Source organism: Cydia pomonella, chromosome 16 (assembly GCF_033807575.1).
Source record: "Cydia pomonella isolate Wapato2018A chromosome 16, ilCydPomo1, whole genome shotgun sequence".
Lineage (NCBI taxonomy): Eukaryota > Metazoa > Arthropoda > Insecta > Lepidoptera > Tortricidae > Cydia > Cydia pomonella.
Genome location: NC_084718.1, coordinates 566,409 through 590,216, shown reverse-complemented (window position 1 = coordinate 590,216; position 23,808 = coordinate 566,409). Strand labels below are relative to the sequence as shown.

The window sequence follows — 23,808 nt, the reverse complement described above, 5'->3', positions numbered from 1 at the left end:
TTAGTAAATTAAAAGGTAAAAACGCCGATGCTAACCGAAAACTTTTCTGCTTTGTCTTAAATACACCTAAGGGTTTTAAGTCTGTCAATTAGACTTTCGCAACTTCGCGAACGCAGAAACTTGCAAAGTATACCCATTAAATTTTCACACTAGAATAGCCCTTTAAAAAGGTCCAATTGATTCAATTATTTGTCAATTATTAAAGGTTCAAGCCTTTGTAAAAACACAATGTTTGATTACTCAAAATATAAGCTTGATTAACGAACTTCGAAAGCGAAACGCTACTAACAATGAAATAAAAGACAATCGATTACTATCCAAAACTCTTAACTAGCACAACTAATCAAATTATAATTCAACCTTTATTACATTCGCTTAAAGTTTAAATTACAACAAATAAAAATTAGGTTTCAACGCTAGCGAAAGCAATTGAAATGTAAATTTGCTTTAACGAAGTGAATTTATTTTTATTTGTCCGTCTCCTTGTTTGACCGCGAGTGTTATTCGCAAAGTCATCCTACACGTGATTTGCACGAATTTCTACTTTACTCCATCGTCATAGAGTGTTGTTGGAAGGTATGATGTAAATTGGTGTTGTCGTCTGGGTTTCTTGAGGGAAGTTTATTTGTTTATTTGTCTGTCTGTCGGGAAATTGATAGCGTTGTGTTGAATGCAGGTGATGGCGTGTGCTTCCGGAACTGCAGTTCTGAATGTCTAAGCTATTTGAAATGTTATGTCAGACGAAATAGATATAGTCAGTTGAAATTGAGGCACACAAATTGAAAGATGAGTTTGAGGCAGTAAGAAACCTTTTTATTTTACATTATAATATAAGAAGTGAAGTGTAACTTTTTTTTTTTTTTTTTTTTTTTTTTTTTTTTTTTTTTTTTTTTTTTTTTTTTTTTTTTTTTTTTTACTGTAATAATATTTTTATTGACAATAACAACATACATAATGGATATATACAGATGATTACTATAACTAGCTTATATCTAAAATAGGCCCTTGAGGCATTGTACCAAGGATGCTGGCGGCATTTCCTCGTTGTATCGCAATACTGATACGTTGTGCGAAGAAGCCGCCAGCTCTTCGGTCATCAGTTACGTCAACCAGACGTTTCGCGATTTCTCCAAAAAACTTGTGCGCGCTGGGACCTTATATCAAAGTCCACTAAACAGCGAAAGCGAATGGATGGAATGGCTAACTTAACAGTGATGGTATTTAAATGTATAAAAAAAAAATCGGATCATAATCCATAGAAATTGGTTAGTAATTTAACTTCCAATTAAAACTATGTTAGTCATAAGAACTATGTATCTTACAGGAAACTTAATACAAAATACAAAAAAAAATACCTAGTAAGTATTGGGAGTCATATAGTCCTACCCTATTTTTCCCTGCCAATAATCAGATCAGCCCAGTATTTTGTGAGGCGATCGGCCATCGTCCTTAGCATGCTGTTGCTGCTTCTGCGTATACTCTCCTAAGCAGTGAGGCAATTTTTTTTCGCCTTATGGCAAAGAAGTCGTCTGTTCTAGCCTCGGCGAACATGCCCGATGCACTGCAGTATACATGTAGTCTAGATAATAATATTAAAGGATACAAAGAATCATACTAAAGAAAAAAATACATTGCTGTAATATATAAATAAATAAATAAATATTATAGGACATTATTACACAAATTGACTAAGTCCCACAGTAAGCTCAATAAGGCTTGTGTTGAGGGTACTTAGACAACGAAACAGGTTTAAAATTTTCATCTCAATACAGGAAATGCATCAATCATTATCATAGTGCATAATTAGAGCGTTAGATTAGTGATTCGAACTGGATTATGCGCTCCGACAGTGATAATGTTTGATCAGCAATTAGGGAGACAGTAGGTCAATTAATACTCGTATACAGATCCTGGTATTACAAATGATCATACATGATTTTGGCAAATGCGTGAAATACAGTAAAACAGCGATAGCAAGAACCTCAAGGGAAACACCAAAAAGTTCGTATTAACGGGTTTTCGTCTTAAAAAGTTAGAGAAGTCTTTCTAGGTTTGTAAGAGTAAAATTGATTGAGAAATTCGTGATAGACAGTTAAATATACAGGCGCCTTAAGTACACTCTTATAATTTTCTTCGAGTTACAGGGGTTTGTTAGTAAATCAATTAATGATAAAGAGGTGGTAACATAATCTGTCTATTTTTTGAGCTGTGGAGGTCTAATTACGTTATGCGCGTGTTGTAGGTAAAAAATAGTAGGTATAGGTAAAAAACTTAATAAGTCACCTGTTTGTATGTAGTTGTGACGTGTTCGAATAGACATTTGTTTTGTTTGTGTGTGTCTTTTAACCATGTATTGTCTATTCGAACACGTCACAACTACATACAACAGGAGACTTACTTAAGTTTTTTACCTATAGCAATGTTTTAACACAGAGTAAATATACTTAAAAGATTTTTTTTCTATAACGTTACGTTAATGGTATCGTCAAACTTTAGATTCTAATGTTTATAAATACAAAATGTGTGTAAGTATAAAAAAATCTGTAAGTAAATAAAATGTACTACTTGCTGTGTAAAATTATTTATTTAATTTTATATCTAACTTATAAGTTATAACTGTATACCTAACTAATCTAAACTTAATCCAAATCAACTCTTGTAGCGTAGTATATTCTACTTCAAATATCTAAATAATAAACGCCAAACCATTTACATCAACAATACACGCTCCCAAAGATGATCGATTCGAAATTACCATATCGAAACTATTGAAACCAGCAGCGGATATAATAGGATTAGGGTATATAATGCCGGATCGTTTATCTTAGGCAAATAATATCCCATTCTGAGCCGATTATCGTGATCTGTGAGGGATGATATGTGAGAGGAGGAAATGGTTATTTTCTCATAAAGATACCTTTAGATGGGTTAATATACTTGTAGGGTTGTCATGGTGACGTTTTCTGTATGATTCGTATTCTTAAATGGCCGTATTCTTAAAAGTAGAATACCGGAAGATACTTAAAACAAGTAAAATAACTTTAAGCATGTGACTATTTCTGCCATTACTAAGGACATTTTCGAACCAAAGAAATAATTAAATAATACCTACTTAAAGTTACGTTCTCTATATAAATCTCTCTTTATGTTGAATTTCAATACAAAAATATCGTAGGTTTTCTGTGATAAACTTAAAATTAAAAAACCGGCCAAGTGTGAGTCGGATTCGCAAGGGAGATGTCCGTACAATTACACAGAAAACGGCAAATCATGTTTGTTGTATGGGAGACCTAATCAAATATTTATTTTATTCTGTTTTTTTTTTGTATTTGTTGTTACAGCGGCAACAGAAATACATTATCTGTGAAAATTTCAACTGTGTTAGGGTGTTATCTACGAGATAAATTAAATCTCATTTTTAACACCGCGTATTGAAATGAAAAGAAAATTGTTATTATTATGAAGTCAACCAGTAAAGTGTAACCATTGTACCCGCAATGGTTTTATTCGATGGACAATATAATAGCGAGAAGGTCATAAATACAGTAACAGGCAGTCTATTCACTCTAATATAAAAAAAACTGCATGCTTGTATCACTAACTCAATTTTTTTTTTTCAACTGACAACTAATAATCATCGAGACAATTCTAACCAACCGAAACGCAATTATTATATCACAGAGTTCTTATGGCCACCTCCTGTGTTCGACATCAAATCAACTCGATAGTATCATACATAATATTGCATTGTTCCGCAACTATATGCATGTGGATTTTCAGCTCAACAAAACAATGAGAAGTGGGTCTAACTTAGCTTCATAAAAGCTTGTAAAAAGTAAAAAAAACCTGCTTGCATAGATCGTGCTACAGACAGTAACGACGTCCATTCTTACAAAACTTCACTTTACCATAATCTCTCCTACACGCCCTGATTCTACATTGTTTATGCGCTGCAGACACCCCCATCCATCCAAGTTTGGCGCTCGCCCAGCGAACACACATCATGATTGTCGATTATTTCTATTTTCTCGCCAGCCGCAACTTGGCTCGTTTTCTTCACGGCTGAGTTCATGCCGTGGATGTCGGATTAATGGTAACGACTTGGTCGTTATGTGGCGGTTGAACCTGAAGTTATGGTAATGACAAAATAAATTTATTTATGAAACGAAGCCTCGCTTGTAGCGACAAATCTATGCAAGTATTTTTAGTTCATATGTCTCTTCATTGTCCTTATTAGTATTGCAGTTTCTTGATGTCTAAAATGTATGATTATCTGTTGACTATTTGACCTAATTCACACCAATTTTAAATTGCCTTGACATTCATTTAAATAAATACTCATGAGATTGTTAATTTTTTGCATCCTTTCAGAATACAAATACAAAACACAATTGTTTTTTTTTCAGCTGTTCTTAGGTACCTATAAGAGTTAGGTAATCAGTCCATCTAAGGTACAAAAAAATAGTAGGTAAGTAATTATTTAAACATTGTGCGTTGTTGTTCTTTTCCTTTTGCCACTTCCGAACTTTTAAAAGTTGTTTTTATTTATATAATATAATTCCGATGATAATAATTTCATAAAGTAAAATATTCCCATTGTTTATCTGTGCTTGCGTGATTGTTGACACTCTTTGTACCGATTGCGCTATTTAAGTAAGTTTGTATTTTGGAATGGACAATATACCTAACCTACAGATAGTAATATTCTAGATTCTTATTGTCCTAGATATATACAATATATAGTCATCAAATGAAATTTATGCCCCATAAAACAGTGAAGCAGAAAAACTTGAAATGCAATCACACGGCTCCAAAGTAGAAGCTTAAGAAGCAACAGAAAAACGCCAAGAGAAACATTTACGATTAGCGGCTACTAGAAAACTTGGCAGTCAAATTTGAATCAGCGATATTAAAATCTAACAAGCAAAACAAAGGCAACTCTATTTTATTTAATACTTACTTACTGTTTACTCTATATTAGCTCAGTAACTCAAAATGAGACTTGGCCTCTGATACAAGAAAGACAGCGCCTTCTTTTCTCGATCCTGCGCTATTTCTCGCCAATTGTTAACTCGGAGCTCGTGCAGATCCGCCTCAACCATGTGACTCCAGCGATACCTGGTGCGTTTAACAGGATACGTTCCATTTGATAATAATTTCAATTTTATTGTTTTTAGGATATCGTCTCGATAATAATTTATTATAAAATATATACTGCATCTTCCACTCACAATATATCCGTGGCGTGTACTGGAGAGCGCTTGTTCGAACAATAGTAAAGTTTCTAGTGCTCGGCCAATGCCATGTTTTGTTCAAGTAATGCGTATTCCTGAACATTCAGAACTACATGAGAGTCATTGAATAACAAGCCTATTATATTAATATTTTTACTAAAAATTTGCACTATTAATCAGAACATAAAATATGCGATTTATCCAATAAAAGTCCAGGATAAAAATGAAATTTAAGTTCCAATTAAAAAATCTCCTTTTCAATTTTTTTTTTCTGAGCAAAATAATCACTTATATCTTCATTATCTATTACTATAATAAGATGATTAACATATAACAACGAACAACAACGACGAGGGGGGTGGGGTTAGGGTCGGCAACGCGCATGTAACTCCTCTGGAGTTGCAGGTGTACATAGGCTACGGAGACTGCTTACCATCAGGCAGGCCGTATGCTTGTTTGCCACCGACGTAGTATAAAAAAAAAAAAATGTAACAGAACAAAGTTTCGGCTCTGTGAGAGGAACGTGAACATTATTATAATATTCATTATGTATGTTCGGGACCCCACAGGCGAAAACATCATAACCTAATTTAGTGTGTGTACTTTAGGATCTACACACGTTGTCAGTATTCTATCAAAAATATTTACTAGTAACTCTGAAATCTCAAAACCGCGTCAAGTCGACAAACAAAACAATATAATTATCGAACCTGCCCACAAAATTTCACGAGAATCGTTTGAGAAATGTGCACTGTAGAAGAAAATACCCAGACAGACAGACGGACAGATATACGAAAGCATTTTTGCCCAAACTGAAATGTAAACAAACCTCTTTTTACTCATTTTTTTATTGCTAACCAAATGTATATTTATGTTCTTTGAAATATTTTTCTGTTAGAAACAACTTATCTTACTATTTTCTAATAAATTTGTTGTACATTGTATCCTCAATAAATCTCCCTGCTAAGCACGTAAATAACAAGGGGCGGACGCCTAGAAAAGCTTTTAAATGCGGACAAAATATGGCGTTAGTGCGAACAAATCGGTTTAAAATAAAAAAAAACCGGTCAAGTGCGAGTTCGTTTTACTCGCGCATCGAGGGTTTCCGTACAAACTTTGAATTATCTCGTGTTATAAAGGCGCGGAAGAATTTTGAACAAAAGTACCTATACTTAGTATAATTGTGTACAGCGCCATCTGTCGGCAAATTGTCCAACTAAGTTGCCGAATGTAATGCACGTATGTTGGTTTTTCGAGGATAATTCTCTATCATATGAACCGGTTTCAAAAAATTGATGTTTTATTTGAAAAAAGGGTTAGTTATTATAATCTGATAGAAATTTCAGGTGTAATAAACACATGTAAAGCTGCTTAAATTGCAAACTGAATTCGAAAAGGTTTTTTGTTAATTAAAAAATAAGTTACCAAGATAGAGGACTGATTATATTTTCCCTGTAAAATTTAGAGTAATTTTAATATTATGTAAAATATTCTTTTTTTTTTTCTCTATGAAAAAAAAGAAACAAATGTTTTAGAATGTACAATTTGAGTTCTTTCAAATGATACCCCACTTGACCTAGTCACTAGACTTTGAAATGTTGCCCCCTCTTCATATTGGGCATTTCCCATAGTTAATACAATATATGTGGCATTATCTATGAAAAGGGACCTTATTGTCGATGGCGCTTACGCCGCATTGCGTCACGCAGCGTTGTATTTGTATCGGAGCATTGTTTATAACGGCGAAAAGGCCATCGACAATAAGGTCCCTTTTCATAGATAACGTCACATATATACAGGGTGATTCAGGAGACGTGAGCAGGATCAAGCTTGAGCATTCAGTAAGTTATAAGCAACTGTTTCGTACCAGTATTTGTGAGATTAACGTTCTTTAATTTTTTACTGTTCAAAAAAAAAGTTTTGATTTATTTACGCCATGTATGGTCACCCTCTTTGTTTTATCCATAACAAGTGACAAATTGAAAGTCATCGGAGTCTGGTTACTTTTGCAAAATCGTATCTCACGCAAGTGTGACATTTTGTTTTCTTCATAATCAAACTGCTATCATAACGGTTAAAGAGGTTTTATCTTTGTTAATTAAGTGTTGTAGGGTGTCCATGATTGTAGATAATCAAATTTGTCCTTAACAAAAAGTTAAATACCAGATAAAAAGCGTGATTGTTTTACTTAAATATGATGGTGAACGATTCATTAACATTTACTGATTGTGTATGCTTAGTCCTGCTCACGTCTCATGAATCACCCTGTATATTTAATGTGTCAGGGTTAGCGTTGTTCAAAACTATTCCAAATTTCAAATTGATAGCTTAAATGGTTCTCGAGATACCTATTTAGCGATGTGACAGACAGACAGACGGACAGCGTCGCACCATAAGGGTTCCTTTTGTACCTTTTTGGTAGGTTACGTGAACCAAACTGCAGCGAATAATCTGGATGGCAAATAAAGTAAAATACAATTGCCAAAAAACGTTTTCAATTTTAGATGAGATGCGAACGATTTGTAGTTAAAAATTTTATAGGATGCTTGGCTTGCAGCTACTAGAACTATTTTTCTAGTGGCCCGATTCGAACTTTATCGTATACCAAATTCATTCATTCATTCTTTTAAAATTATGGCTTCAGTCCATTAAGCCTTGTTCGGACTAGGCTAGTATTTTAGTCTAGTGGCGAGTAATTTAGTAGCTAAACTATTCGCTACTGCCTAAAAATCGTTCGCATTACAGTCGAGTAAAGCTCACAAGTCAGTGGTACTCTGTACTCTACATTTTCACGTCAACTAATGAACTCGACTAAATCGACAGGTTCGGACTTGTTTAGCCGGCGGCCGAGTGAGCACGGACGCGTGGTGGGGGGTGCTACTCGCTACTAAACTACTAAAAAAAAATAGAATAAAATGGATTGACTCGACTAAATTACTTACTAATCCACTCGACTAATTTTTTGGTGTTCGGACACGTTTAGCTACTAAATTACTCGCCACTAGACTAAAATACTAGCCTAGTCCGAACAAGGCTTTAGGACAATATCGCCAGTGTCAAGGTATTAGGAGCTTTAAATACGACTTGTAAGGTGAGTATGCAGGGCGTCCCAAGACTATGGGACATCAAGGGAAAGTACCTTAAATATTGTAGATAGGATATTTTGCTGAAAGAAGGCTTTATGTTATTTTTAAAAGTCATTAATTCTGCATTTAAAGATTTTCTAAGAATTACTTGCTTCGACTGGGAATCGAACCGACCGTTCATAAGGTTTTTGTGGCAATAAATATTTTCTCATTCTCTCATTCTCATTCTCAACTCTCTCATTTCGCAAGGCTTCCCATCTTGCTTTTTAATACTATTAGAACAAAGTAGTATTAGAAGTATTAGAACAAATTAGATTATTTTCAGAAAATATTTTAATTTGTTTATATTTTTATTTATTTGTTTTTTTTTGTTATTTTTTTTTTTGAAGGTATGAACCATACTGTTCTACCTTAGGGGTGGCTAGGGGGCGCCATAAGCCTTCAGTAAGAAATGCATATACTTGAAAAATTCGATCAATGCTGCCGTGACCCCGGTGGCCGAGTGGTTCAGGCACCTGCCGCGATAGCAGAGGACGCTGGTTCGATTCCAGCCTGGGGCACTGGAGGCCTTGGTCACTTTTTCTTAGTATATGACATTTATTTTCAGTTTATCTTGTTTTTTGTTGCTACAGCCAAAAAGTGTTTCTAGGTCAGTAGGTTTTCCCGTTTCCTAAGATACCCAAATGCATCTTACTATATTATACTGGACAAGAACAAACTTATCCCACTTTATTTTTGAAGTGAAAACTTCTTTAGCGGCGCTGTGCACTTTTTGTGATGGGGAAAAAATGTTAAACTCGCGACAGATCACGTGACCGATAGATTCGTCAGATTGAAAATTCGTAAGACGGACACGTGACCTGATCGAAAAACTCCATGATGCTTCTAGTAATGATGATGGTGTAAGAGTCGTTGAAATTATGGATGGAAGTTGATTTTTCTGAGAGATAAACTTTTTAATGACTTTTTAATTGTAATAGTTCTGAAGTGTTATATAAATTGTCATGTTTTTGTACGATAGCGCAATAAATGAATATTGTATTTTACCACATAAATGATAGTACTTTTATACTGATAATTAAAGCAATTCGTGCAAAATTATTCCCTAACCATTCCAAAATATCACAAATGCACAACGTTAATATTCAAGTTTTAATTTCTGCCGGCACTCCCGGAGTTCAACCCGTTGTTTTTTTTTTAAACAACTATCTATATATATCTGCTCCATTTTATTATCGTAAAAATAATGATACCTAACTCACTTCTTTTGTTTTTTTTTTTTACACTACCCGTATCGCTGTCTTTTCACTCGCTTCGTATCACATTATTAATTGTATTTCTCTTAAGAGCTATGTCTACGGAGTAAGGTTGAAAGTTGTGTAGATATTTTTGGCGAGATAGTGCCACGTCACATGCACCGCCGAACAATGCCGATCCATCAATCAGGGTAACAACGTAATGGTGCCGTGACAGCGCTCTGCTGATATGTCAATAAAAGAGGTTATAATTTTACGTTGGTGATTTTGGAAGTTGAAGTGAGTTGGGCACTTTTGATGATATTTATGGTTGGTTATATAGGTATTATAATTTTTTATTGATCAATGTTTTAGTAATTTGGATTTACGGAATAAATTTGCGTCTTGACAAATTAACTTAGGGAAAACCTACAGTTTTTTCTATAAGTTCTAGACTAGATCCTATTAGTTGCCAGCTTCTAAATAATTTAGAACATGACAAATAGATATGCAGATTATATTGACATTTTAGGAATTCGAACATTGTTTGATTGATTTTTCACATTGACTTAAAAGCGGTCCAGCAATTGCCAGATTAGTTACCAGTTTTTATTATTGCTATTTAAGTACAATTAAAACTAGATTAACTTAATTAAATTTAACAAAATAAAGTTAAAAACCCATGAAAAGTCCATTGGCTGTCTCGTGCAAAAGGGCGCAAAAGTCTGGCTAAATGGGGTATTTGACTGTATTTTAAATAAATTATTTCACATCATGCATGAAATAAACTACCACAACATTGATACTTCAAAAACTTCAAAAATGTATTGTAGGTACACAAATATGTTTACAGGGGTGTTATGATTAACCTAATTAAATACAATTGACAAGATGTAGGTACCTTGGCTAGGAAATATACTAGTCAGTTTGCTCTGGCTCCTACACTATTAGGCTCAGCCTGTCTCGTCTGTCTCGTACAATACATAAACTTAGACAGCAGTTATTTATAGACACTATTTGTATTTTATTTGTATTTTATAATTCGTATAGAACTATAAAGAGTAAGTAACTTGACCGTGACGTTACTTGCTAGTGTTTCATATCATTTCTATAGCGTTTTGACAGTTCGAAAAAAAAACCTGATTTGATCTGTAGTCAAATACTATAGAGTATTTGACTATGTACTATTTGGCCATCCAGCGGGGGAATAGTCCCCCGTTGGATGGCCCCGATGCATAGGCATAGTCGCACATCGTAGTCATAGTCAAAGAATAGTATTTTCCTTAGAAATGAGCCAGCCCCTCGCTTATGTTTTAAAATTATAAAATTGTGCCATAAAATAATACCTATAATAGGTATAGAAAGACGTAAGACAACGCCATGGAGCGGCTGGTTGTCTAGGGGAGTGTGGATGGCACAAGACCCAGATTGCGGCCCTCAATGCGATGGAACGACCAAGTCAAAGCTCTCACCTGGTCACCTCTAAATCGGTTTATGTGGCAGGCAATAAACAGAGTACCATGGCGGGAAACAGCGAAAAAGGCCGTACAGCGGCCGCAATGACTACTCTGACAAGAGTATACGACTAAGAAGAATAATAGGTAAATACCTTGTGATAAAGGTAATAGTAAAACCCCTATGTTAATACGAAATCAATTAAAACATCGTTTTATCCAGCGATATGACGCCAGCACGCAACTAAACTAGACCGCTATCGATAAACTATTTGCATACGGTGCGCCGCAATGTAGTTGGCGGGTTATTTTGGATGGAGCCTTTTATTTCTATAGATTATTTACATATCCAAATACTTGTTGATGTAGATAGATAGAAGATAGAATACTCTTTATTGGCACACCTCAGTAAAAGATACAGCTTAAAAAAAAACAATTGATTAGTGATAGAGGCAGACAACAGGCGGTCTTATCGCTAAAGAGCGATCTCTTCCAGACAACCTTTGGGTAGCGGAAACAAAAACAATTAATCAAAAAGAGTAGATGTTGCAAAAAAAAAAACGTTATGAAGCCTACTTTCATATACTTACACAATTTAGGTCAATAAACATACACGTATAAGAAAATAAAATAGACATACATAAACATACATAATAAATATATTAGACACAAACCAAAATTATGAGTGTGATGTAGTACTTACTGTAAAAGTTTTACATCGTATTTTGGATATAGCGTTTTATTTTACTAAATTATTTTCAAGCTACAATTTATAGGATGCTGTAATAAAAATTAACCCCCTTATTCATAAACGTGTACTAAAGTTACGGTGCCGCTAATAATCGTTTGTCCCTTTCCATCATACCAATACGTCGGAAAGGGACAAACGATTATTAGCGGCATCGTAACTTTAGTACACGTTTATGAATAAGGAAATACTTATACGTTAATATAGCTTAAGTTAATTTCTCTGCAAGATTTGAGAGTATCATAAAGATACTTTCTACTTGCTCTAAAGCTATTTGTTACGTTGCTAAAATCAAAATCATGTATACATTATTTTATTAACAAGTAATTATAATGGTAATGTATTCTTATAAAAATACAAACAATAAGATGAAATGTAGATATTTACCTGCTTTGATATTGCTGCGCGCAATAATACGCAAATGACAAAGTAGGGTCGACGTCAAAGATATACTGTAAACATTTTTATTTATTTATTATTAGACAAAACGAAATAGGTAAGTACATTGCAGAAGATATATAACTTAAACATTATCTATTATAGAACAAATAACTAGATGATTAATTTTAACAACGATTGTTCAGTACTGAGACTTTTAAAATAGTCACCGTTTTAACTGTTCGCTCCTATCACACACCCTGTATAATACAGGGTGTATCATTCCACCGGCATGCCATCCAACCACCGAAACTGCAAATCACCGCAGCGGCTATTTGCCGAAAGTTGCTTGTTTGAATTGATTAGTCGAAGCAATCATACGCACTGTCGAGCAGAACATGTGGGCTTATATCGTTCCGAACGAACATGTAAATACTGTTACAAAAACCTTACGCACCAAGTAAAAAGGTTGAAATTTGCGTGATCGTTAGGCAAATGTTACTTGATGTAAACTAAAACCCTAAAAAGCTTTATAACTGAGTGAAAAGGGTTCAAATTTGCACGATTTAAATTGTTTGTGGCTAGTGTTTCGATTTTATCTGTTTGATGTTTTCAAATATATTGGTGTTGATATCGGTATTTATGTTTAAGCGCCATTCTGTGTTGTTATTAAATGATCATACGCTGATAACGGTTGTGACAATAAGATAAATTTACATTAACGCTATAGTTTCCATAATATAAATAATAGATTTATTTTGCTTGAACTTTTTGTACTTAAAATAATTTTTATATTTGAGTATTTTCATTCGAAATACAGCCATCATCGAGATATTACCTTAATTGACTACTTACCATCAGGCGGGCCGTATGCTGTCACCGTCTGCGTTTGTCACCGTCGAGGTATAAAAAAATGTAAAATTTCATTTAAGTTCATTTCAACCTGTGAGATATCACTTTGTAGGCTTATTTTGGTGAATATCTGATTTGTATTTGTTGTCTGCCTTAATCAGACGCATAGCAGTAGATTAAGCAAGCAGATAAAACATAGAAAACCTAGCTAGCTAACTAGCGATAAGACTGCCGCATATTTCTGGTAAAACCTTACTTGCGCCTAACGGAGACACCAGTTCCGGGTTTGATTTTGGAGTTTTTCTTCAATTGTGACTCATGGGAAGAGCTCGCAACAAACCGCGTTGAGTGGAGGAACAGCCTTTTAGGTCGCGAAACCCATGATAGGTACTGGTTTCAAGACTCGGCCCGAAAACGGGCATTAAAACAGACGTGCGATGAGGGTCGCGTCGGTGCGGACCCTCAGTTTATTTGCCATAAATGTGGGCGACTATGCCGTTCAAGAATCGGTTTGTATAGCCACGAGCGGCGCTGTCGCTAGATTATAGATGCTGCTTAAATCATCTGTAAAGATGTACAAGGCCTGTGATGGTGATGAGCGATAAGACCGTCTGTCCGTCCTGTTGTCTACCTCTACATTTAATCAATTGTTTCTTTTCTTTTCTTTTGTATCTTTTTAATGAAGGTGTGCCAATAAATAGTATTTTATCTATCCATCTATGTTTTTACCGTAAGTGACTTTATTGAACATCTATTTTCTTTGCAATTAAATCTTGTTATTAGATTACAAAATAAAATAGCCGTAAAATGAAAGTTACAAGCCAATAACAGAAGCTAGCATTTTCTTATTTCGCTTGAGAAATATTTCTCACGTAGTTTCCTCGCGACATCAGCTTTAAGTTGTCAATTTATTTGCAGATGTAATATTGGTTTTGTGATTTCTACGTAGTGTTTATTTTATTCACTTTACTCTTAGATTATTGTTATTGCTTATAGAAGATATTTTGGTCCTTTCAATAAAACTATGTACAAACGGTTCCCAATTATATTATATTCAGTAAACAATGTTTTGAATTCAATATTTAGGTATTCGGTTATGTTTCGATATCTATGAACTGTCGACTTTAATATTATTTATTTGTCGTGTGGCATATTTAGTTACTGAATTTAAATTAAATATTAATCCAGAAATTGATGTTTGAACTCTTCAGATACTAGATGGCTCTTTCACTGAGGTTCGCGAGATCTTAAATCCGTCCCTTAAATTTGTTAATATTATGAACGTAAGTTATTAATATGAATATCCAATATATAAGTTAATCGAATAGCTATGCATTTTTCTTGGTGACGTAAACCTTTTATTGTATACTATTGATTTAGATTTTTTTTTAAACCATAAGCATGTTAAATTACCTTTTCACGAAATGTGTGACTAATAAACATTTTGCATTTAACGATAAGAGCAAGCAGTCTTATCGTTAAGAGCGATTTCTTCTAAGTTAGGTTTTGTAAGAAATATTTCTTCCTTTTTAAGATTTTTTTTTCCTGAAATATACATTTATTGTTATATTACACACAGTTTCTCTGAAAACTCATTGTTAATAGCGTTATTTCGTCACAAAAAAAAAACAATCTCCTTAAGAGGAAAAGGTCAGCCATTACAAGAAACGCTCTCCACGGTCACGCCTCTTATCCTGCGATGTTTACATGTCGAGAGGCCTTTGGATTTTATTGCCACTTTCTCGATTACGACAAAATGTTGGGCGTGAAATATTTAATATTCATAAAAGCAAAGATATGGTGGATCTAGAAACTGTAGTAGTTCTTTCTAATCCTTAATAATGTACCTAGCATAAGTTAGTCAGAGGAAACTCACATTTACAAGTGTATGTTTGTTGAGATTACCGCATTGTTAATATAATTTGTATACTTTTTATGATTAAAAAGTCCTGTCAGTATCATAAATACCAGATTAAAATAAATAAATATTATAGGACATTATTACACAAATTGACTATGTCCCACAGTAAGCTCAATAAGGCTTGTGTTGAGGGTACTTAGACAACGATATATATAATATATAAATATTTATAAATACTTAAATACATAGAAACACCCATGACTCAGGAACAAATATCCATGCTCATCACACAAATACATGCCCTTACCAGGATTTGAACCCGGGACCATCAGGTTTGTAGGCAGGGTCACTACCCACTAAGCCAAACCGGTCGTCAAAGATTACAGAAACATACAGTTTACGATACCTAATCCTGGAGCAAAAATTATGGTATACTTTAAATAACACGCGACGAATGAATATCATTTTCACCACACCCAATTTTCACACAACCAATGGTAAAAGCCGTCTTGATTGTTCAAGAACTAATGAACGTTCTATTTTATTCATATGTGACAAAGAATCAGACGCAAGTATTGAGTTGTTTCCTTATGTAAGCTGGTGGAATTGACTTTTAAATAATGCTTTTGATGAATATTTTTAATTACATTCATTTGGATTTGATTTGGTTTGATTTTTCCTCGCGTTGGTGTGGTGAAAACTTTTGTGTTTCACTGGGAGGCAAAGCTTGTTTAACTCGTGCTCGTGCCTTGAAACACTCGTACAAGCTACGCTCGTGGTTCAATTTTGGAATCTTTCGCTTGCTCGGAATCAATATTAGCACGAGTGGTTAAATAATAACTTTGCCCCCTTGTAAAACAAATAACTATTATTATTTGCCTATTATTTTAAAATACAATAAACCACCAAATACCGTTCTTGCTTAATCAAAGCTGCAAACTATTTGTCAATATTTAACCCTGTACCAGACATCGATCCATCTTGTCAGGAGCGCGTCTGCAAAGTAACTAATTGTTACCCCCTTCATTTGTTACAACCTTGTCGCTGTAACAAATAACACGATCTACACGATACAGCACGAACATGAAAGACAAAGTTAGAACGATAGGGTTCTAATTTTGATTTTAGATTGGCTCGACTTTTGATTTCGGGATAAATTAATGGATTGCGCAATTTCCTTCGGTCACGAACGTTTCGTTGATTAAGTAGAAAGCTATTTGTTATTGTTTTCTTTGATTATTTGATTAATAATTCAAAGTTAATGGTGGCTTATGGCGTGTATTTAAGCAATTCATTTACAAGTTAAACACGAAAATAATTAACTGTTCAATTAAATTAAAGGGAAATGTATAACTAACATAACTTATTTGCCTGATTTAAGGAAATAAAGATGAATTGAATAAGTGTACGTTTATTATTCGCTTCTGCCCGTGACTCTATCTGCGTGAAATGATGATGATTGATAAAAGCTATCCTTTGATATTACCCGGGCATTAAACGATCTCCTCAAATTTCATCTAAATCGGTTCAGCGTTTTAGTCGTTAAGAGGTAACAGACGTACACAGTTTCTTTTTATATTTATTTATTTAAACTTTATTGCAGAGTATAACATTATAAAAACGGCGGACTTAATGCCTTAGGGCATTCTCTGCCAGTCAACCAACTAAATTATATTACTAACTACCTACCTAACATTATATTACCTACTAGCTTTTGTACCATTATACGGTAATTTTACGAAAGATGCTTTTGCCAACGCAACTTCTCTCTTTTTAATTCTATGTACGAGTAGTGTGTAGTATTTTAATGACTGCCTGTACAGTCAGCCAGCTGCAAAAATATGTATCAAGAGAATCGTCTCATAAATATGGTACTACGCTCTTATTTTACTGGAATAAGATGCTATGGGACATTATTTTTGAGTATGATGTGTACAGTCAACCACTTTGAATCCTAGGCCACTAGAACCTTGTCGCTTTAAATACTCTATACATGACATGCTTCACTCCTCATTACTCCTAAGAATTGTTTAACATTAACTTTATTAATTATATAAAATGAACTAGACTAAAAGATTAGTATAGAACCGAAGTTATAAAGAATGGAGCATTAGATAAATAGTTTAATACTGAAAACTGCATGTATCAACTTAGGTATAAACCTGAATGTCATATTTATTATATAAAAATAAATATTCGTTTTTCGTTGACTTGCATGACATTTATATGTACTTCTGGTCTCCCGCGATACAGGCCTAGCCTAGTGCGGGGACTCCTGGAAACTCTGTTGTCAATCTAGTTAGGCACCAACTCTTAAAAACAACCGCTGTATACTTTTTCTATGTCCTTTCTTGTGCAATAAACATTTTTTTTTATCACTCAATAAGCACTGTCGTAGAAGTCATTATGACATGGTTCTATAGTGGCCTAGGAATCAAATTGGTTGACCGTACCTGTACACACATATTTTTACACTTGATTGTACCTAGGTAATCCTAGCACACTAATAAGTAACATTCCCACACAGGTACGTCCCAGCATGTTGGTACAATTCCTAAATTCGCGTAATGCTGTATAATCCCGGCTGTCAACTGTCAGCGGCAGGTGTTGCCAACCTGCTAGGTAACTTCATTGTTAAGCCCGCTAGTCATGTTTAGGTTTGCGATCTCTGGAAAATGATTAATTTTGTATCAAGTAGAAATGTCTGCGATGCTATTAAATTTGGAAACAAATTAAAACTGGAAAATTCACTGTTCTGACTGGGAGCGAATCAGAAATCGCTGTATTGGGTAAGGTCTTGGTAGCTCAGATGGCAGAACACTGGGCTAGTGATCCAGTGGTCGTGGGTTCAAGTCCCACCCAAGACAGTAAAATTTTCCATTTTTAATTTGTTTCTGGAAAATTATGTTTAACTTTTAAGGTCGATGTAGATGCCTGTTTTAACCATTTTAGTAATAGTGGAGAAATATTATATAATTCTGTGAGTTTTTAATTAAAAAAAAATGGTTTAACATAGATATTGTACAAATTTAATCGTGATTTAGTTTATTTCTCATATGAGTTTACAGTTCTTAACTTAAGTTTTTAACATATCAGATTTTATCTAGGTATGCGATGGCGTTACATATAAAAACTAGGACGTTATATGTTTCGCGTAGAATAGAATAGAATAAGTTTTATTCGTAAACACAAACAAGACACATTACATTACATAATATAACAAAAACAAAGAAAGTATAAAGTGCCACAAAATGGCCTCATCTCAGCATGTTGCTGGTGGCTCCCAGCGCTGATCTTCCGATACGAACGATACGTACTAGCAAAGTCATATTTTTGTTTTCATGAAATACTAAAATTCAATAAAAACATGAATACGCAGTTATCTGGCTTTAACGAATTTCAGGATAACTCAAACTTATCCGTTTACTACTGAATCTTGCATCTAGAGAGAAAAGCTTTAGATTCTATCAATACCTACTTATCTTTATTCATAAAAGTAGCCGGCATCATTTTTTTTAGCCAAATACTTAGTTGATCCAATTTATTTGAAAGTCGTATATTACACTTTTTTTTTTCTTTTTTTACACTTTTTTACTTTTTTTCTATATTAGTTCTTCTCAGACGGTAACGGAATGGGAACATTGGAATTGTTTTTTTTTTTCTATTACGATCTAAAGAACTTGTAATTCTGAGTGTAAAACTTTTAGTAAAATTGCTCAGTTATTTACCACAGTTCAGAAATAGAGTCTTAAACTAGACTAGGTCATTAAGCGAACCCCTGAACCAGAACGATTTTTACATATACGAGTGAACTAGCTCAAAACTCAGCATTTCCTAACACCCTATCTCAAACGCCAGCCTCTCATCCATCCGTTGTCGAGAGCTATTGTTGCCATTCAATCCATTCGTTCGGCTTTGGCTTTCATTCGGTCAATGAAACGGGGCTATTGGCTTCTTTTTTAGAGCGTGAGCTGTGAACGATAAATGGGATAGGGAGGATGATGTGGTGTATTTCAAGGAAAATATAAAAGCGCAAAAAAACAACATATTAAAATAATCATTCATGATACCTGCAAGAATTTATTTTTATATCCTTCATAAAGAAAAAAAAAACTAGAAGCACTTTCTACTGTAGCAAAAGTAAGCAAGATGCCTTGGTAAGCGTTACAGTGTGATGACATGTACTTTATATATATATATAGAATCTTTATTTCGAACCATGTAAGTCCATAGATTGTAAGTAATATTCTTAACTAGATATAAAAATAGGTTAGTAAATTATACAACTACTTATCTGTACTTTTCTACACTAAAGGAACTTATATTAACACAATTACCATTTTACGACGAAATAGATAACCTGAGTTTATCTATTTCGACCTAAAACGAGCAATAGCCCCTGTCTGCCCAACCCAGTACATTAACATTGGGCAATCATATCTATCTGCGAACGAATACACTCAGAATACTGTTGGTACTTTTTCTGACTCGGCTTAGCATCGACACGATTTTCTTGCGTAGTATGGCTTGAAAACCGTCCGTGCGAGCGTCGGTGAACATACCCGAGGCACTACACGACCTCGGGTATGTTCACTTTAGAAGATGTGAGAGAATAAAGAATATCAATTAGACAGAAACGAATCAAAAGCATAATTTGTTTATAATGCCAAGTAAAAAGGAGGATTATTTTTTCTCTCGACACTTATCTTAAAACTACAGGAAATCAAAATCACGGGGATGATAAAGATACGTAGTTTATTTACAAGGTGGCATATTACAATGCGATTATAAAAGTCAAATAAAGCTTTTTATACATTATATAAGTAGTAGTATTTAACTATTTATATATTTTTAATATTATTTGACTTCACGTTTAATTTTTTCCTTATTATTTGTTATTATTTTTCCTGCACCAACATATACAAATGTCTCTGTTTGACCCAATGGTTGACTGGTAGAGAATGCCTTTCGGCATTAAGTTCGCCATTCGTACATTTTCTTTATGTGCGCAATAAAGTTTAAATAAAAAAAAAGCTACACCGGCTCTCAACAAATGTTCCCATCCATGCCCAAGAAATAAAACCTCTAAATCCCTTCTAAATTGGAGAAGGCTATCCCAATATGGGACCGGCAAGAAACGGCGGGTTACATCTTTTCTAAACATTACATCTTATATTTAATATGCATTCATTACAAAAATACAATTTACGTCATTATGTTGATCTGTAATGTGACCTAAACATACAAAAATCCTAACGTAATTAGCGACAGTCTTGCTGTTTCTAAAAGAAACAGAAAATATTTCAATAATGCGTTTCAATCTAATCTTCCTGATTACCCATTCCGCAGAAAAGGCGTCTCAAGCCGAATAAAATAAAAAGCCGTATCATCACGGCCGGGCACACAGCGGGGATGGGTCGCATTTATTATTTAATTTGCTATGCAAATGTACGGACTTGTTCAAATTTGACACAATAAGGCAAACAGAGCTCGTCAAATATTTAAATAAATAAATTAGGGCTGTTTATCCGGTTTGATTTCGGAAAGGTGTAAAATTAAATTGTGGCTAATAAATATGTGGCGTGGTTAAAATGTATATTTTAATTACATATTTATTACCCTCTCCTTTGTTAAATAAAGGTGGTTTTGCGAAAGTAGAAGCCGACATACCTAATTAATAATTATAAATGTAATAGTATGTGTTTTAAATACATACATACAATGTACGTGATATTAACAATATTCCGAGTTGGAGGAAGGCAAGCGAAAGCAAGGCGGACAACTCCTCAGGTACAAGGACGTGCTTAAACGCCATATGAAGAACTGCGACATTGAGCCCCTACAGTGGGAAAAGCAGGCCGCCAACCGCCCTGTGTGGAGATCTTTGATTAAGAAACATACGGATATTTTTGAATCCCGTCGTCAAACAGATCTGGACGACAAGAGGGATGAGCTGAAAGCCCAACCACCAGCGGTGATCAGCTATAATTATATTGATGGTGTCCTCTCGTGCCCGTTGTGCGCACGGGTCTTTGCCAACAAGATCGGCTACGTCAGCCACACGAGAGCACATGAACGCCAAAAAAGGAGTTGAAGCAGTCGCCGTGGCCGAAAACGGTCAAGGAGCATATATATATATTAACAATAATCGCTCCCGTTACCGCGTACGCAGGTAAACTTTTTATGTAATTACGGACTAATTCCAGCTACTTACCGCACTTAAAGTGTTCTTCGTTACTGTCTTTATGTAGGTTCATTGTTTGTTTAGGAAACAAGTCATGCCTCGTCAAACAACTATCATGTAGGTATTGGGACCGTGCGAAGTGCATGGTGGACGTAAGTAAAGCGATCCCAGCGCATAAGGTGGTAAAAATTAGAACTAACTGTGGATAGCGTCTTTAACATTTCATACAAGTTATATGGCTCGAAATGAAACTTTAATTTACGATTACTCCTGATATATTCATTTAAATTGTATGGTGTAAGGGACCATAGTAATCGGTATAGAATGCTTAATATAACTAACGTATTTAATTTGATAATTATTAATACTGAATCCGTGTAAATAGCTTTGCAAATGCCACATACTATGTGATCTTTTTCTAGAAGTTAAGAATGGGTATAGTAAGTTATCTTTAAAAGATAGACATTCAACATCGCGGACTTTTTTGTAGACTCATGAAAGAGGGACAACCCCACCATACATGTGTTGTTAATGGCTCGAACGGATTAGGCAGCGTTTTCGATTAAAGTTCCTAGCCAGCGTGATTTTTTCTAAGAACATCGTTATATTTCAACCAATTTACACAAAACCTCAACAAGTTATATACTTAAACCTTCCTCAAGAATCACTCTATTGATAGATGGAAGTCGTATAAAAATCTGTTCAGTAGTTTTTAGTTTTGGAGTAGGTAGTTTTATAAGATGTAGTGTATTGACGTTTTCCCCTAAACTTGTGGACGCTAGGTTACGTGACAGTCGTGCACATAACGAATAGGTCGAGACATAAGAGCTAACGAGAGTTTTTTTTTCTGAAATGTCAAAATTCGCATACTTATATAAAATCTGCGCCAGCTTTCATGAATCCCCCCCAAACTATAATTATCTGGTATAAAGATGGCTAGTTAATCTTCTTCCTCGCGTTGTCCCGGCATTTTGCCACAGCTCATGGGAGCCTGGTGTCCGCTTGACAACGAATCCCAAGATATGGCGTAGGCACTAGTTTTTACGAAAGCGACTGCCATCTGACCTTCCAACCCAGAGAAGTAGAGATGCAGCCAGAGATGGCTAGTTAATATATCTTTGAAAACTGTATATACCTAGAAAAATGTTAAATAACATCGTTCAAAAGGAACCTCGACGCGAAAGAGGACTATCATTTTTGTACCGAAATCATAGACCATGATTTATGGTGTTGCAAAATATAAGGTTTCACAAACCCGCAACGTATCAAAAACTTCAAAGCGAGACCACTATTAATCCGCCTTTGTTTCGGCGACAAAAAAGCAATAAAACATTCCTTCTCTTTAATTTGTCGCGATCCACAATTACGGGCCTTCGAGGAGTTTTGTATCAAAGCAACTGAGCCTTTACCTCGATCTCAAAGGCTTAGCGGCGCAAACTGCCGTTCAACATCCACTGAAGCTAAAACAAGCATAACTAAGCCAAACGCCTTTGTTAAAGAGTTAATGAACAACAGAACCAGCGTTGTGTCGCTGGGTGGAATTAACAAAACACGCCTCGAATTTGTCACCGCTCGGCTAATGTATTCTCAAAGTTGGAGTCAACTCATCGGGTTGAGGTCTCGAAGGAAAAAGGTCTAATAGAAACAAGTTTTGTCTTCAGATTAGGGAGGGATTTGGGATAATTATTCGGGTGGATTAGTAAATAGATTAATGTGTGGTGAATATAGATGGGTTGGAATGAATGGGGATTGACGAGATGTTGCTTTAGAATTCTGTTTGTGCTTCTTGGATTATGGAGGTTACTTGAGACCCCCACACTGCACAGAGAGGTAACTATAAAACCTATAAAATAATCGCCACACTGTAATCAAACCAAGTAAACGCATGATTACTTCTAGCTCTTATTTGTCAGGGAAAATTGGAAATGGTATATGTAATATATACACTAAATACAGTTAAATAATTTACTTAACTTAAGCAAATATTGGAGTAGCTACATTTAAACCAATAAAATCAATACACTCTCGTTATGACCAAAACCAAACTACATTTTCAAATTGAAAGATATCCAAAGAAATATTAAAGCCAACCACATTCGTGACTTTAAAAGAAATCGAGTAATACTCCAGCGAGCTAAAGGTGCTTTCAGACGGCACATAACTGCGTCAAATTGCGCGGCAGTCAACTCATGTGAAAAGACCTTTACGAATGTCGCAAAATTACTTCAGTGAAAGAGCTAGGATGTAGGTTAAATAGAAATGTGTTCCTGGCTACGTCGTCTTACTTCTACCGTATATATAGGTACGAAGAGCTTACCTATTGAATTTCAGTGACAAAAGTGACGTTTTTGTTTGACTAAACGTCAATTTTGACACAGACATCCATAACGTATCTTTATATAAATATTATATGATATTATTACACAAATTGACTAAGTCCCACAGTAAGCTCAATAAGGCTCGTGTTGTAGGTAATTAGAAAACGATATATACATATAATAAATATTTACATATTTATAAATGCTTTATAGTACATTACGATACAAGTGCGAAAAATAGGAAATTCGAAACGAGTGGCGATAAATTAAAACAGGACCGAAGGGAGTGTTTTAAATCGACACGAGTTGCGAATTACCTATTCGCACATGTATCGTACAAGGTTTTTCAGTACATACGGCCCTTTAAATGTTCGACACAGTAACATAATATGCTAATTTTCGCACTAGTGCGGTAAACTAGCACCATATGTACTGTAAATACATATAACTATGATAAT

General features: G+C 34.7%; 1 protein-coding gene and 1 non-coding gene across 2 annotated transcripts in view; both read left to right on the top strand.

Moving 5' to 3' along the window:
- LOC133526197 (uncharacterized) overlaps positions 1–23,808 on the top strand; it is a 714,530-nt gene that overhangs the window by 672,460 nt on the left and 18,262 nt on the right. The gene's annotated exons all lie outside the window — the stretch shown is intronic.
- Positions 17,643–17,715, top strand: Trnat-agu (transfer RNA threonine (anticodon AGU)). Its single transcript has one exon. It is a non-coding gene; the product is annotated as a tRNA-Thr (tRNA).